This window comes from Capsicum annuum, chromosome 6 (assembly GCF_002878395.1).
Source record: "Capsicum annuum cultivar UCD-10X-F1 chromosome 6, UCD10Xv1.1, whole genome shotgun sequence".
Classification (NCBI taxonomy): Eukaryota; Viridiplantae; Streptophyta; class Magnoliopsida; order Solanales; family Solanaceae; genus Capsicum; species Capsicum annuum.
The window spans coordinates 60560367-60576643 of NC_061116.1; positions in this window are offsets into that span (position 1 = coordinate 60560367).

Below are 16277 nucleotides of genomic sequence, written 5' to 3' on the forward strand. Positions count from 1 at the left end.
TCTCCCAGGGGTACCTCCCGATAGAGAGATAGAATTTGGAATTGATATTCTCCCTGATACACAACCAATTTCTATTTCTCTGTATTATATGTCCCCCACAAAACCTAGGAAGTTGAAAGAGCAACTCTAAGATTTTCTTGATAAGGGTTTTATAAGGCCCAGTGTGTCTCTCTGGGGCGCACCCATTTTGTTCGTACGAAAGAAAGATGGTTTATTGCGCATGTGCATAGACTATCGTCAGCTTAACAAGGTCACAGTCAAGAACAAGTACCCTTTTCCTAGAATTGATAACTTGTTTGATTAGTTGCAAGGTGCCAGCTACTTTTCGAAAATAGATTTGAGATCCGATTATCACCAACTTAAAGTCAGACAGTGTGATATTTCAAAGACAGCTTTCTGCACTCATTATGGTCATTTTGAATTCTTGGTCATGTCTTTTGGATTAATTAATGCCCCAACAACTTTTATGGTCCTCATGAATCGAGTGTTCAGACAGTACCTGGATATTATTGTGTTTATAGATGATATTCTTGTATACTCCTGAAGTGAAAACGACTATGCAGATCATCTCCGAGTTGTCTTCCAGACCCTTAAAAATCAGCGGTTGTTTGGTAAATTTAACAAGTGTGAATTTTGGCTTAGGTCAGTAGCTTTTCAAGGTCACATTGTTTCTTCTGAAGGTATTCGAGTTGATCCTCAAATGGTAGAAGCTATGAAAAGTTGGCCTAGCCTATTTCCCCATCTGATATTAGGAGTTTCCTGGGTCTAGCTGGCTATTACCGTCATTTCGTTGAAGGTTTCTCTTCCATTGTTGCTCCTTTGACCCGGTTAGCCCAAAAGAAGGTTAAATTCCAGTGGTCAAATTCTTGCGAGAAGACTTTTTAAGAATTGAAGAATCGACTCACTTTAGCCCCTGTGATAACCCTGCTTAATGGTATCGATGATTTTATGGTATATTGTAATACTTCCAGAGTTGGTTTGGGTTATGTGTTGATGTAGAAGGGTAAGGTTATAGCTTATGCCTCCCGATAGTTGAAACCTCATGAGAAGAACTATCCGACCTATGACCTCGAGTTAGTTGCAGTGATTTTGGCTTTGAAAATTTGGAGACACTACCTATACGATGTTCATGTTGATGTCTTTACGGATTACAAGAGTTTGCAGTATGTGTTTACTCGAAGAGAATTGAATCTTCAGTAGAGGCGATGGTTAGAATTGCTAAAAGATTATGATATAAGTGTGTTATATCACCCGGGCAAGGCCAATGTAGTGGCAGATGCTCTTAGCAGGTCGTCCATGGGTAGTGTAGCACATGTTAAGAAAGATAAGAAGGAGTTAGCCCACGAAGTGCATCGTTTGTCTAGGTTAGGTGTTAGATTACTTGACTCAGCTGAGGGTAGTGCTTGGGTTCAGAGTAGCTCCGTATCTTCCCAAGTTTCAAAAATAAAAGAGAAGCAGGATATAGATTCTCGTTTGGCCGAATTGAAAGCGTCCGTGAAAGACCAAAAGGTAGAGGTTTTCTCCTAAAGGGGAGATGGTGTATATAGATTTCAGAATAGGTTGTGTGTGCCTGATATTGATGATCTGAGGCACGCGGTATTCTATTCATCCTGGTGCTACCAAGATGTACTACAATTTATGGGAGATTTATTGGTGGAATGGTATGAAAAAGGATATAGAGAAGTTCGTAGAAAAGTGTGCAACTTGCCAGCAGGTAAAAATAGAGCACCAGAGACCAGGTGGTGTGATTCAAGAATTTAACATTGTGACTTGGAAGTGGGAAGTGGTGAACATGGATTTCGTGACCAATTTACCTCTCTCTCATCGTCGTCATGATTCTATCTGGGTCATTGTAGACAGGTTGACTAAGTCAGCAAATTTTCTGCCAGTACATACATCTTTTACCGCTGAGGACTATGCTAAGCTATATATCGAGAGTTAGTCAGGTTGTATGGAGTTCCATTATCTATCATCTCTGATAGAGATAGACGGTCAGGCTGAGAGGACTATTCAGACTTTGGAGGATATGTTGAGGGCATGTGTTCTTGATTTCAAAAGTTGGGATGAACATTTACTATTGATTGAATTTTCTTACAACAATAGTTTTCATTCTAGTATTGGAATGGCTCCATTTTAAGCTTTGTACGGAAGAAGATGTAGATCGTCTATAAGTTGGTTTGAAGTGGGTAAAGCTATTGTGATTGGGCCTGATGCTGTGTTTGAGGCCATGGAAAAATTTAAGTTGATTTGGGAGAGGTTGAAGATAGCCCAGAGTCATCAGAAGTCATATGCAGATGTGAGAAGAAGATCTCTTGAGTTTGAAGTCGATGATTTGGTGTATTTGAAAATCTCACCCATGAAAGGGGTGAAAATATTTGGAAAGAAAGGGAAGCTGAGTCCCAGATATGTTGGCCCTTATAGAGTTTTAGATCATGTTAGGAAAGCAGCTTATGAGGTTGAGTTGCCTGCAGAATAGTCAGTTGTCCATCTTGTGTTTCATGTTTCTATGCTCAAGAAGCACATTGGAGACTCTATTGTTGTTGATCCGTCGGAAGGTTGTAATGTTCAAGATAGCCTTTCGTATGATGAAATCCCGGTTTAAATCCTAGATCATCAAGCCCGTAGACTAAGGAACAAGGAAGCTCCCCTGGTTAAAGTTCTATGGTGAAATCAATCAGTAGAGGATGCCACCTGGGAAGCAGAAGCGGATATGAGAGCCAGTTATCCTTATCTCTTCTCCACAAGTTTGAATCAAGCTGAAGGTACTATCCCCTTAATTTAGTTTCCTTCTAATCTAATGTATTCTACTATATGGTTATTCCCTCTACGATTCATGCATTTGGTGAAGTACTTAAGAGTATTAGAGTAAAGTGAGCCCTTCTATGTGAGTAGTTCCAGATGTGCATCCTTATTTTCTCTTGTTCTTGGCCTATCTAGCAATATTCGAGGATGAATGTTTCCAAAAGGGAGATATTGTAATACCCCGATCGTTCGTTAAGCCTAAATCTATCTTTAGAGTGGATAAATATGACTTCTAAAGTGATTGATGTTTAAACCATGTTGTATTTCTCTAATTTCCACTTTTTTTTCATTTAGATCGTTGAATAAGCTTTCTATCGATACCAATTTTATCGAAATCTGACATCGGATGAGTGAGTTATGGCTGTTTTACTGAATGCTATTGGATAGCCCAGGTTTGACAGTTGACCTGTTGGACCATCAAATGTCCCATCAAGCCAAGGCAGTAGCTCCCTTTTTGGGATGTCGTGTGATGGTCAAAGTGGTGGACTCTCACAAAGTTGACGGACCGTTAAATGGGTCCATCAGGCCGAGGCAGAATGTCCCATTCCTGGGCCTCGAGTGACGGACGACTTGGTGGATTAGCACACTCTTGGACAAACCGCCACTTCGACTGTCACTCCGAGGCAAAATGTTTCAGATTTGGCACTTAAGTGATGGATGACCTGGTGGAACGTCAGCTCATCTGACGGACCATCACAGGCCACGATCTGCAATTTTCAACTTTTTCAAAAGGGTATTTTGGTCATTTCCGCTCCTTATGGCCCTATATATATATATATATATATATATATATATATATATATATATAAGTAGAAAAGAGAAGATCATTTTCTCTCTTTTCTCCTTTCCTCTTCTAAAGAAACATCTAGAGATTAGGGTTTCTTCTAAAACCCAAAAATCTAATCTTCTTCCAAATAAATTCAAGAATCCTCCATAGTGATTCAAAGTGGTTCAAGAATTAAGTTCCCCAAGTCAAAGGCAACATGGTATTGATCTAAAAGTGTGAGAAAGAAGTTCCAAACAAGTTTCTACATCTCCAAAAATCAAAATCCAAGGTATGTGGGGTTTGAACAAGAACACTCCTTTCGTTCTTGTGCCTAAAGATTTACTTTCTATCATTGATTTACATGATATTGCAAGTGGGTTTGCACCCAAATTTCTCTATTAATGATTTATGATATTTGAGTTGAATAAGTTTGATATTTATGATTATTTCACCATCATGTTTCTTAAATTGAGAATTTATTCCATGAGCCGTATATTATCATTATGTATTGATGATTTTTAAGCAATTTAAGTCAAGTTCCATGAGTTGAATATTTTTATTATGAATTGATGATTTTTGAATAATTTGAGACAAGTGTCATGAGTTATGCCTTTCCATGAGAAATTTGACTATTGAATGTATATTGAAATGTGAAATTGAGAGACAAGAATGCGTCTTATGATGTTTCCATGAAGCTTTTGATATTTGAAATGATTTGATAAGCGAAGGTGCTTGATGTTGAGAAAGATTGTTTTGATTTTGAGTCGAGTTAGGAATCCACAGTCGTATATGATTTACCGATGAGATATACTGTTGTTTTGGTCATAATGATAGACCCATGAGTTGATATTGATTGAGGTGGATTTCCTAACGCGTTCTGAGATGAGTCTGTGAGGAGTATTTAGCACCGAGCGGGAAATTTGGTATTTTCCCAAAACTACGTGCCACCGTAGGATTGATATTGATAATTATGGGCCAAAGGCCGAGTATGAGATTGTGAAGATGAGATTGAGGTTGTACTCCCTGGCAAGAGTACAACACCCCTACCAATGTGGGGTTCTCTTCTTAGGAGGGAAAAACGTTGGACTCCATGCGGCTCACATGGTGCAGTCATTTCGGTTATAAGAAACTCCCATGTCCATAATGATTTAAGTCTCTTGAGTTACCGAGTCACTTTAAGTCATGAGTTAAAGAGTTTGAGTTGAGATAAATGATATACGAGATTTATGAAGCATGTATTACTACTAATGATTTATGAGAAAAATGCTTCAGATAATTCAAGAGAAGAGAATTATTATGGTCAGCATGCATGATTTTCTTACACATTTATGATATTATTTAAGTATTGCATCCACCCCCGCATACTCAGTACATTCCCACGTACTGACTCCCATACTCTTTTGTATTCTATATTTTATCGTGATATAGGTTCAGGTGCTCAGTCTCAGCAGCGACAGTGATCTTCGAGTACCTTCTCCTGCATCTCTGCAGTTGGTGAGTCCTCATGGTTTGAGGACCTGTATCTCTCATTTTGTCTTGCTAATAGATGGTCGTTTTTTTCAGTTCAGTACTAGTCAGTTGGGGATCTATCCCAATGGCTCCTCAGTTTTATGTAGTAGAGGCTTTGTCAGAGTAGTGTGCTAGTATGTACAGGATCTCAGTATTTTGGTTGTATAGGATAGTATCATTTTGTATCTAAGCATGGTCATGACATAGTTATTCCTCTTTATCTTAGCATGATTTGCGCTTTAATGAGTTATGAAAGTGATGGCATGTTTAGAGGGTTAGCTTGAGGCCACGTGTGGCCTTGAGCACCATGTGACATCTCGGGATAGGTTCTTGGGGCGTTACACCCCATGAGGGCTAAAGTAAATAAACATGAAAAAGGAAGCAAGGTAGAGTATATTTTCATAATTTATTGTTCATCATCACTATCACATTATCAATAGGATTATATACATAACATGAATATTATAAACTTTCCTCGTGTTTTACCCAAAATTTATATTATCAATCCTGTATCTTCCTCCGTTCTATACCAAAGAGATATGTATTCTTATATGATAGGTGCATGGGCTCAAGACATGGCTAAAAGAGTGTAAATCTATGAGTTTATTGCCTAGAGTGAACTTTGAGACTAAATTATTATAAAAGTGTAAAAAGGGTCAAAATTTCTCACAATTGGAGTAATTAGTAATATCAAATCATAGACCAGAATCTATCTCTGTCAAGACTTTAAAACATCATTATTAATCTCTTTTACATATATGTTATTCACTCAAATCATCATTTATTATTATTAAGAAATCCATTCTTAAGGTAGAAAGTGGGTTTTAACCCTTAGTTAGGGACAATAATAATAATAATATTATAATTTAACCAGAATCGTATCAATCATCGATGCAACGATCATGAATGAACCAAAATCTATGCATGCCATTACCAATATTCATACAATGGATCCACAAGCATTAATATACCAATAACTACAATCACATCCTTTAAAAGGATATACATTTCCTAGATTGTCAACTCATATAATAACACGGCCTTAGGCCCAATAATGTATCTTGAATAATTATAACATCATAATCATGGCCTTTTGTACACATACATATCCGTAACACATATCAAAGTCATATTCATACAAAATTTCATATATATATATATATAAGCCGTACCATATTCACGAGGCCTAACATCTTTATAAGCCATAAAAGATTTCTATAACTATCTCACATATACGAGGCATCTTACATCTAGGAGGCATAATGCATCAATGAAGCATAATTCATAACTATGAGGTTTAACACATCTATAAGACATCTCAAATCTATAGGTCATATATCATGATATGAGGAATATTGTCTCTATAGGCCAAATATCATGTCTATAAGAAAATAACATCTCTAAATGACATTAATCATAATCCAGGGAAAGTTATTACAATTTAGGCTCAATAGTCTCAACCAGGCCCAACTTTCGCAACTAAGTCCACAAGGGCTAACACAAGTCTTGGCCTAAGGTGGGCCGAAAGAACCCACTTCTAATCCTAAATTCCTATACTTAGGTAATTTATAGTCCAAACTAGGCTAAGGTATCTATTTCAACTTTTATATTTCAAGTAAGTCATAACCAATCCTAATATAGGAATTTCGTCTAAAAACAAGGACATTTAAGTCAACCTTACTCAAGTTACGATTTCAATATCACTAGAGTAGCCCAATTAAGGTTAATCGGACTAACCATGATTCAACACTTAAAGAATATCCTAAAACTAGAAGCATATAGCATCCATGCTATAAATTAGTCCAATCTAGGGAAAAGGCAATAGGGTCGTAAAAGGTAGTAAGCATTTCACCTTATAGGTCCAAGATCCTCATCTAATCCCCAAACTTCAATTATCAAGGCTAACTCATTCAACCATAATAAATATTAACATTCACATTCACATGCATTATATATCATACACCATTTTACAAAGAAGAGTATGTAAAAGCCTACCTCAAAGCCGAATCACAAACCCTTACTTCATTTACCAAGCGTCCATCTTCACTTCACAATCCCAAAATGCCATCACACTATCAAAATTATAATTTACTCATCAATATGAGAATAATGTTACCCATATTGTACCATTGTGCTTAGGGTCAAAAAATTAAAAAAACAACCCCAAGAGGGTCCAACTTATAGAAAATACATTTTTGAGGCCAATCCGATATAGTATCAAGCTCATGGAATCAAAACCCTAAAAATGGGTGAAAACCAAGTATACTTTGGGATAAAATTAATCCCTAAGTGAATTTGGGGTTTTGGATCAAAAACCAAGAAATTCATCAAGAAAGTTATGGAATCTTACCATAATTTGGATGATAATCACGATAAAAGATGTTAATAAAGCTCCCAAGTCACCTATAAGACTCAATTTTGAGTTACTTTCACACCTCTTTTTAACCAAAAAGATTATTTTTATGTTCGAAAATGATTTTATTTATCAAAGTGACTAAAAATAAATATGTATTTTGAAAAGGATTTTTTTAAAATAAAACTCAGAGTCCTCAACTTGCATAAAACTAGTGTGCCAAGTCACCTTTGGAAATTATTTTTCAAAATGATTTTTGACTCTTTCAAATTGGTCTATGAATAAAGATTTCGATTAAGGAATTCTGTTGATCGAGGGGAAGGTATTAGACATCCCTCGATCCCGTGGTTCAACCACGATCACTTTATGGAGTATATTGACTTGTATGACACTATGAAATGCATAAAACAACAAAACACTCAACGAGCAAACAAACAACAAAACAGTGAAAACTCAAAAAAATAGTGTCCAGACCAATTTATTATAGACCAAAATAAAAAATGCCAAATTGAAAACCTATACTATTCTAACTACCCTAACTACACTTCATTCGATGCCTCAGGCCTTGATCATGATTGATCATTCAAATACAAAATATTGCAGGGCATTCCCCAATTAACATATACATGTGACCTTCAGGCATCCCCTAGCGAATAAATATGTTTTTTGGAAAATGTGATGTAAATAAAAAAAAATCAGTCAAAAGAAGTATTCATACATTCAATCATATAGAATCCCACGTTTTGCCTACCCAACCTATTATTTTCCTATCAAATTTGACCCAAACATGATACTATTGAATGAGAATAAAATGAATTTTTATTCTGACTTAAACAACCATTAATGAATAAAACTAACAAATATTTACCTTTATTAGTTTACAATTACCGTCCCAAATTCATTTTAACACAAACTCTCTACGTGAAATTAGCTATCCAAATCCACATTGTCATTAAATTTGTACCGTCAAGATCAATTATTCACACTAACAAAACATCGAGTAAAAATCATCCAACACATATAATAATGATATCAAATCATATCACAACTATGTTGAGGTAACATAAAAAGAATAGAGTTAAGAATTGGACCTTAAAAGAAGATGTTAAAATTGAAGTACTATTCAATTAAAAGGTAGAATCCACTTTTGATAACCTCCACTCAACGTCAATATGAATTGCAAATTACAACTTTGACCCGTACTATATTTTGCACAAACTCGATTATTTTCTTATGGGTTTTGGTGGAGGAGCCGCTAGTTGGCTTTAACCCGATAGTGAGAGATGGTCGGAGTTCGAACAAAAATAGTGTTTACCTATAGTTTGAATGGCTAAAATCAACAGAATTCTAATCTTATGGTTATTTTCTAGTGAAACTTCACAAGCATCATCTCAAATGGGGTTGGCTGTGAGGTGGATTTGAGCTGGCGGCCTCGTTTTATGACAAGGAAAGTTTTGGTGAAAAGTCTCTGACAATAATCAAACTTCCCATTTTGTTTTCACTCTTCTCTCATATCTTTTTCTCTCAATTTTGATCACTCTATCTCTATTTTTCCACTCCCAATCTTTTTTTCTCTCTCTTCTCCCATTTCTCCTTTTCTCACTATTGTTCTCTTCTCCCTTTCTCTAATTTTTTATTTCTCATATTTTTCATTGTATATTTCTCACAATCCCAATCTCTTCCCTCTATTTTAACCAAAGTGTGTTGTATGTATTAATGAAATAGTCAGTGTGTGTGAATTTTGATTTGGTGAGTGAATTTTGGTGAGGTGTGTGGTGGTGTGAGCATCGAATAGAGAAGAGTGTGTGAGAATAATCCATGAGTGTTATCAAATTGGTATGTGTTAATTGTGTGTGTATATAGATATGCATATGGATGCTACTAAAATAAAGGAATATGTGTGTGCATATAATAGGTTTGGTCTGTTATAGTTTAAGGGGATGAAAAAATATAACAAGAGGGGGTCTAGAGGGGTATGTGCGTTGGGGATGGGGAAAGGTGGGTGAGTTTTCCATCTTTAATTGGGGGAGATGGTTAATTTGTTATAAATTTATTATTTTATTTTTAGTGAGGAAAATATTAAATGGGGTGGGGATCATAGTATGGGTACGAGCGAATGGGATAAATTAATGTCTAAAAGGGTCAAATTTATGTGTCAACATCATGCTCCTCTTTGGCTATAAGCACAAAGTGTTTTCAGAAAAAAAAATAGACAGCGAGACAGAATTTGACCCAACTATTATTTTAAAAAAAGGAAAAGAAAGATAGAGTGCAACAAAACTTGATTTTAGGCATCCTACCTATCCCAGGGTATGTGGGAATCAGGTCATATGTAATTTCTAGGTTGAAAAAGAGAGGGACTATATCGAGTTGTAGAGTTAAGTGAGGTCATGTTGAGGTTTCAGTCCACGGCTCTGTCATTACATCAAAAATGAAAATTACAAGTTAAAAAGATAAATGAAATTACATAAGTCCTATCTTTGCCACTTCTCTTGACTCCTGACTTGAGTCTTCAATATTTTTAAAAGAGATACAAGATCTGATCTTCTTTGGGTTGATTGGGAATAGTTATTTCTCCATACAAAATCAGGTATTAGAGTTAAACTAAAAAATTGAACATGTTCTGGAAGTAGTACTTCTGAATATGAACTTAAACTTGAAAATCTTCATCCAATTCTCTAGGCAGGCTTCTGAGTTGCAATTTCTTCACTATATTCTCTAAGTAAACTTCTGGTTTGCTATTTCATCACCTTATTCTTTGGGAAGGCTCTCGACTTTCAATTTAATCACCCTATTCTCTGGGCAAGCCATCAAATTACAATTTCATCACCCTGTTATTCGGGTAGCCTCTCAACTAGCAATTTCACCACCTTATTTTTTGGGCAGGCTCCCGACTTGCAATTTCATCACCCTATTCTCTAGGTAGGCTCCCAACTTATAATTTCATCACCTTATTCTCTGAGTGGGCTCTCGATTTGCAATTTCCTTACCCTGTTCTCTAGGTGGACTCCTGACTTTCAATTTCAAAACCCTGTTCTCCAGGTGAATTCTTGACTTTTAATTTCATCACCCGATTCTCCAAGAGGTCTCCCGAAATGAAATTTCATCACGCTATTCTCCAAGTGGGATCCTAACTTGTAATTTTGGTGCCCTACTCTCCAAGAAGGATCTTGACTTTCAATTTCATCACCAGTTCTTTGAGCGAGCTTCAGACTTGCTTTTTCATCACCCTATTCTCTAGGCGAGCTCCCGACTTGCAATTTCATTACCTTTTTCTACTAGCAGGCTCCTAACTTGTAATTTTCTCACCGTATTCTCAGAAAGGCTCCTGACTTTCAATTTCATCACCTTGTTCTCTAGGCGAGCTCCAGACTTATAATTTCATCACTTTGTTCTCCGAGAAGGCTCCTGACTTACAATTTCCTTACCCTGTATGCCAGATGGGCTCCTGACTTTGAATTCCATCACCCTATTCTCTGGGAGAGCTCCCGACTAGTAATTTCCTCACCCTATCTCCAGGCAAACTCTTAACTTTCAATTTCATCACCTTGTTCTTTGGGGGGACTCCCAACATGTAATTCTATCGCCTTGTTCTACGGGCGGGCTCCTGACTTGCAATTTTCTCACCATGTTTTCCAGGCGGACTTTTCTGTAACAATATTGCCTCTTGTATTTACAAAAGTAAGGAATTGCAGCTTTTGATATTTAGACTCTGTAATCCTTTATTTGAAGGTAACATGTGTTCCTATTTCATTTAATAATACTTATGAGTTAAAAAATATAGTGGCTGGCTTTTGACTTTATCTTTTGAGGTGATTGCTCTTGCACTTGTCACATTTAATCTTGCTTCCAACTAATTTAGATTTCAAGTAACTACATTTAACCATTTTTAAGTCACTACTACACACTTCAAGTCACTACACCTAACTATTTTCAAATAACTAATTCACATGGCAAGTCACTATACTTAAAACATTTTCAATTCACTAGTACATATTTCAAATCACTACACTGAACTGTTTTCAATTAACTAATTCACATTTCAAGACATTATGCTTAATCACTTTTCAAGTGATTATTCATTATTATTTTGAAGTTATTAGTACACATTTCAAGTGACTACACTTAACCATTTTCAAGTCACAAGTTCACAGTTTCAAGTAACTACACTTAACCGTTTTCAAGTCACAAGTTCACAATGTCAAGTCACTACACTTAATAATTTTCAAATAACTTATTCACATTCCAAGTCACTAGTACACATTTCAAGTCACTACACTCAAACCATTTTCAAATAGCTAATTGACATTTCAAGTCACTATACTTAACCATTTTCAAGTAACTACACTTAACTATTTTCAAGTCACCAGTACACATTTTAAGTCACTACACTTAACCATTTTCAAATAACTAATTCATATTGCAAGTCACTATACTTAACCACTTTCAAGTAACTATACTAAACCGTTTTCAAGTCACTATTACACATTTCAAGTCACTACACTTACCTATTTTCAATTAACTAATTCACATTTCAAGTTACTATACTTGATCATTTTCAAGTAACTATACTTTATTATTTTAAAATTATTAGTACACATTTCAACTGACTATACTTAACCATTTTCAAGTCACAAGCTCACAATTTAAAGTAACTACACTTAACCGTTCTCAAGTCACAAGTTCATAATTTCAAGGACTACACTTAACCGTTCTCAAGTCACAAGTTCCCAATTTCAAGTAACTACACTTAATCATTTTCAAGTCACTACACTTAATAATTTTCAAATAACTTATTTACATTTCAAGTCACTAGTACTCACTACACTCAAACCATTTTCAAATAGCTAATTGACATTTCAAGTCACTATACTTGACCTTGTGTTTAGTAACTACACTTAACCATTTTCAAGTCACTAGTACACATTTCAAGTCTCTACACTTAACCATTTTCAAATAACTAATTCACATTGCAAGTCACTATACTTAACCACTTTTAAGTAACTACACTTAACCATTTTCAAGTCACTAGTACACATTTTAAGTCACTACACTTAACTATTTTCACTTATCTAATTCATAGTTCAAGTCACTATACTTGATCATTTTCAAGTAACTATACTTTATTATTTTCAAGTTATTAGTACGCATTTCAAGTTATTACACTTAACCGTTCTCAAGTCACAAGTTCATAATTTCAAGGACTACACTTAACCGTTCTCAAGTCACAAGTTCCCAATTTCAAGTAACTACACTTAATCATTTTCAAGTCACTACACAATAATTTTCAAATAACTTATTCACATTTCAAGTCACTAGTACACATTTCAACTCACTACACTTAACCATTTTCAACTCACTAGTACACATTTCAAGTAACAACACTTGACAATTTTCAAGTAACTAATTCACATTTCAAGTCACTACATGTAACATTTTTCAAGTCACTAGTACACATTTTCAATCACTACACTTAATCATTTTTAAATAACTAATTCACATTTCAAGTCATTATACTTAACCCTTTTCAAGTTCACCTTTCATGTAACTACACTAAACTATTTTCAAGTCACTAATCCACTTCTCAAGTGACTACACTTGATCATTTTGAAGTCACTAGTACACATTTCAAAACACTATACTTGATCATTTTTATGTCACAAATACATGTTTCAAGTGACTGCACTTAATCGTTTTCATTATTCTAATTCACATTTCAAGTGACAAGGCTAAATCATTTTCAAGTCATAAATTCACATTTCAAGTAATAACACTTAATCATTTTTGTTAAGTAACTTACACTTGACCATTTTCGTTACATAACTTACACTTAACTTATGGAGGGCCAATAGGATCAATTTACATAGCTAAACATATTTTATTGAATAATTTTAAAACTTAAAATAAGATTATCAAAAATATTAGATTGTGATTTACACCTATCAAATTGGTGATAGAATTCTAACATTTTGAAAGAAAGTATAGAAGAAATCAAATTAGCCTCCAGATCTTTTAACTATTTTTTAGGTCTATGACAGAAAGAATGAGAATACGTTTGAGATTTTAAAGTATTGAAAACATCATACACCAATTTCATATAGGACGGACAGTTATGCAATTGTAAAAAGCCAATAAAAGCAGGACTCATAGAAGAACAAAGCTTTGACAAACTAATCAGATAAATAAGTTAGCGCCAATTTCAAATCACAAATCCTGTCCAAAGAAAGATAAAAATAAAAAGATAGGGTAGAAAATAAAATTAAACTAAGAAAACACACTTGGGACAGATTCAATCCATCATAAATTGAAATATTTTTAGGTGAAGTTTAAACCTGACAGTGCCCGCTGGTTGGCTTGTCCGTGTTGATGGCCAGGGCGAACTGGGTATTGGCAGCGATTTTGGTCGATGGTGGCAGCATGGGGTTCATTGGTTGAGAGGCGGTGGCTGTTTTGGCATTAAGGGAGGCGACGCTTGCCGCTATTTACATTGGTGGCAGTGGCTGGATGGGCTGGCGGGAGCTGTGGCATCGTTTGGCCATAAAATGGTGGTGGCTGATAGAGAGGGCTGTTGGTGATGGTGGTTCATTTCGATGGTGGGAAATAAAGAGAGAGAAAAGAAGGGTATAGGGAGAGTCGAGGCTTCGTCGACCATGGTTACACCTGTGGTGGAAGAGGTAGCGGTCAGAGGCAGCCATGATTACTGGCAGAGAGAGAAAGACAGAGATGAGAGTGAAGGTAGATGTGGTTGTTTGTAGAATATGTTTGGTTTTGGTCTTGGTTTTGTTTAAAAGAGAAGAAAAGGATGATTTAATCTTAGCCATTGATCGTATCAGATCAACGACTGTGATTTAAGAACTAAAAGAATTAGATTATAAATTAAAAATTGGGTCTGAATTTGGGTTAAAATTGAAATTGGGATTAGAGATTGCAATTTGGGGTCAAAATTAAAATGAATTTAAGCTAAAATTGACGTAATTTGAATACAAAGATGGCTAGAAGTTAAATAAATTGAGAAAGTTGAATTGAATTTGGACTGCTATTTAATAAATATAATAACGATGAAAATAATAAGATGTCAACATTAAAAATAAGTTACGTATGGAAAATTAATGTTACATAAGCGTTGTTACATAAAAATTGTCGTTACTAAATTTTGAATTAAAGTAAAACAATAATAGACAATGTATTTGTAAATTGTGAGTGTGCATATTTATGAAAAAATGATGAAATTATGTAAAATGTTATAATTGAATTAGCAAATGTAAAAATGGTAATAAAAAGTATTAAAATAATTTGTATATTTTAAAATCATGAAAATTACACGTCGTTATTTATTCGATATCAAAATAATACGTAAAATATATTAATGTTTAAAATTAATAATTTTTATCAAAATTGAAGCCTAGGAAGTGTATCGGGGGCTCAAAATTGGGTGTCAACAATAGTCAATCAAAATCTTTATGTTGACATATCATTTTGTGTGTATTTTATCTTTTTTTATGAAATATTATTTATTTTTTAATGCTTAGATGACCATAAAAATTAATTAGGGGTGATATAATTGAATCACGATTGAAACAACAAATCAGACATGTCTTGAATGACTTATAACAGCTAATTAGAAGTGATATAACAAAATTACTATAAAAAAATACTTTTGAAAAAATTTAAATGGGTCACATATGAGACATCAAGTTAATTTAAAACATTAAGAGTTAATTTATCATTTTATGTCTAATTTATCTTTTTTTATTAAATATTATTAATTTTTTAGTTCTTAGATAACTTATAATAATTAATTAGAAGTGATATAGTTAGATTACAATTGAAGCGGCTGAAGAAAGTAGCACAAAGCATCAAGAGTTAATTTATTATTTTATTTCTATTTTATCATTTTTATCAAATATCATTAATTTTTTAATACTTAAATGACGTATACTAATTAATTAGGGATGATATAGTAAAATTATGATTAAAGCAGCTGAAATAGGCACCACACGCAGGCATGTCGAAGACGTGTCTGCTTATTGTTCTTTATTATTAAGAGTAATATATATATATATATATATATGATTGACTATCAACTTCGAAATATGTACTATAAACAACACATACACGGGTGTGTTGCCTCGTAATACAACGTATTTTATATATACTCTGATAAATTATCATTTAATTTAGCTTATATTATTATATTATAACTTCAACAAGATATTATTACCTTGATTAATCGATCATATGATATAAATGTATTCAATAGATAATTGAGTACATTTAATTTTTTTTAATATAAAAATTATATATTTAATAGTAAATTAAAAATAACAAATATTGATGCACCGTATCGTTTTCATAAAGTTAATTTTAATTTAGTTTTAACAAAAGCAACACTGTCCGTCGCTTTTTGTGAAAAATATGAAAAAATAAAAATAAAATTAAAAATTATGATGGATAGCGTCACTTTTTTATAATTAATATTTTAAAAATAAAAAATTATAGCGAAGTTGTCCGTCGATTTTAATAAAAATAAATAAAAATAAAAATTAAATTTAAAAATCGACGGACAACGTCACTTTTTATCATAAAATTAATTTTTATTTATTTTTCAAAAAAGCTACATTGTCCGCCGCTTTTTGTAAAAATACAAAAAAATAACAATAATTAAAAATTGCGATGGGTAGCATCGCTTTTCTATAATTAATATTTTAAAAATAAAAATTATAGTGACGTTGTCCATCAATTTTAATAAAAATAAATAAAAATAAAAATAAAATTTTAAAATCGACGGACGACGTCGCTTTTTATCATAAAATTAATTTTTATTTAGTTTAAACAAAAGCAACGTTG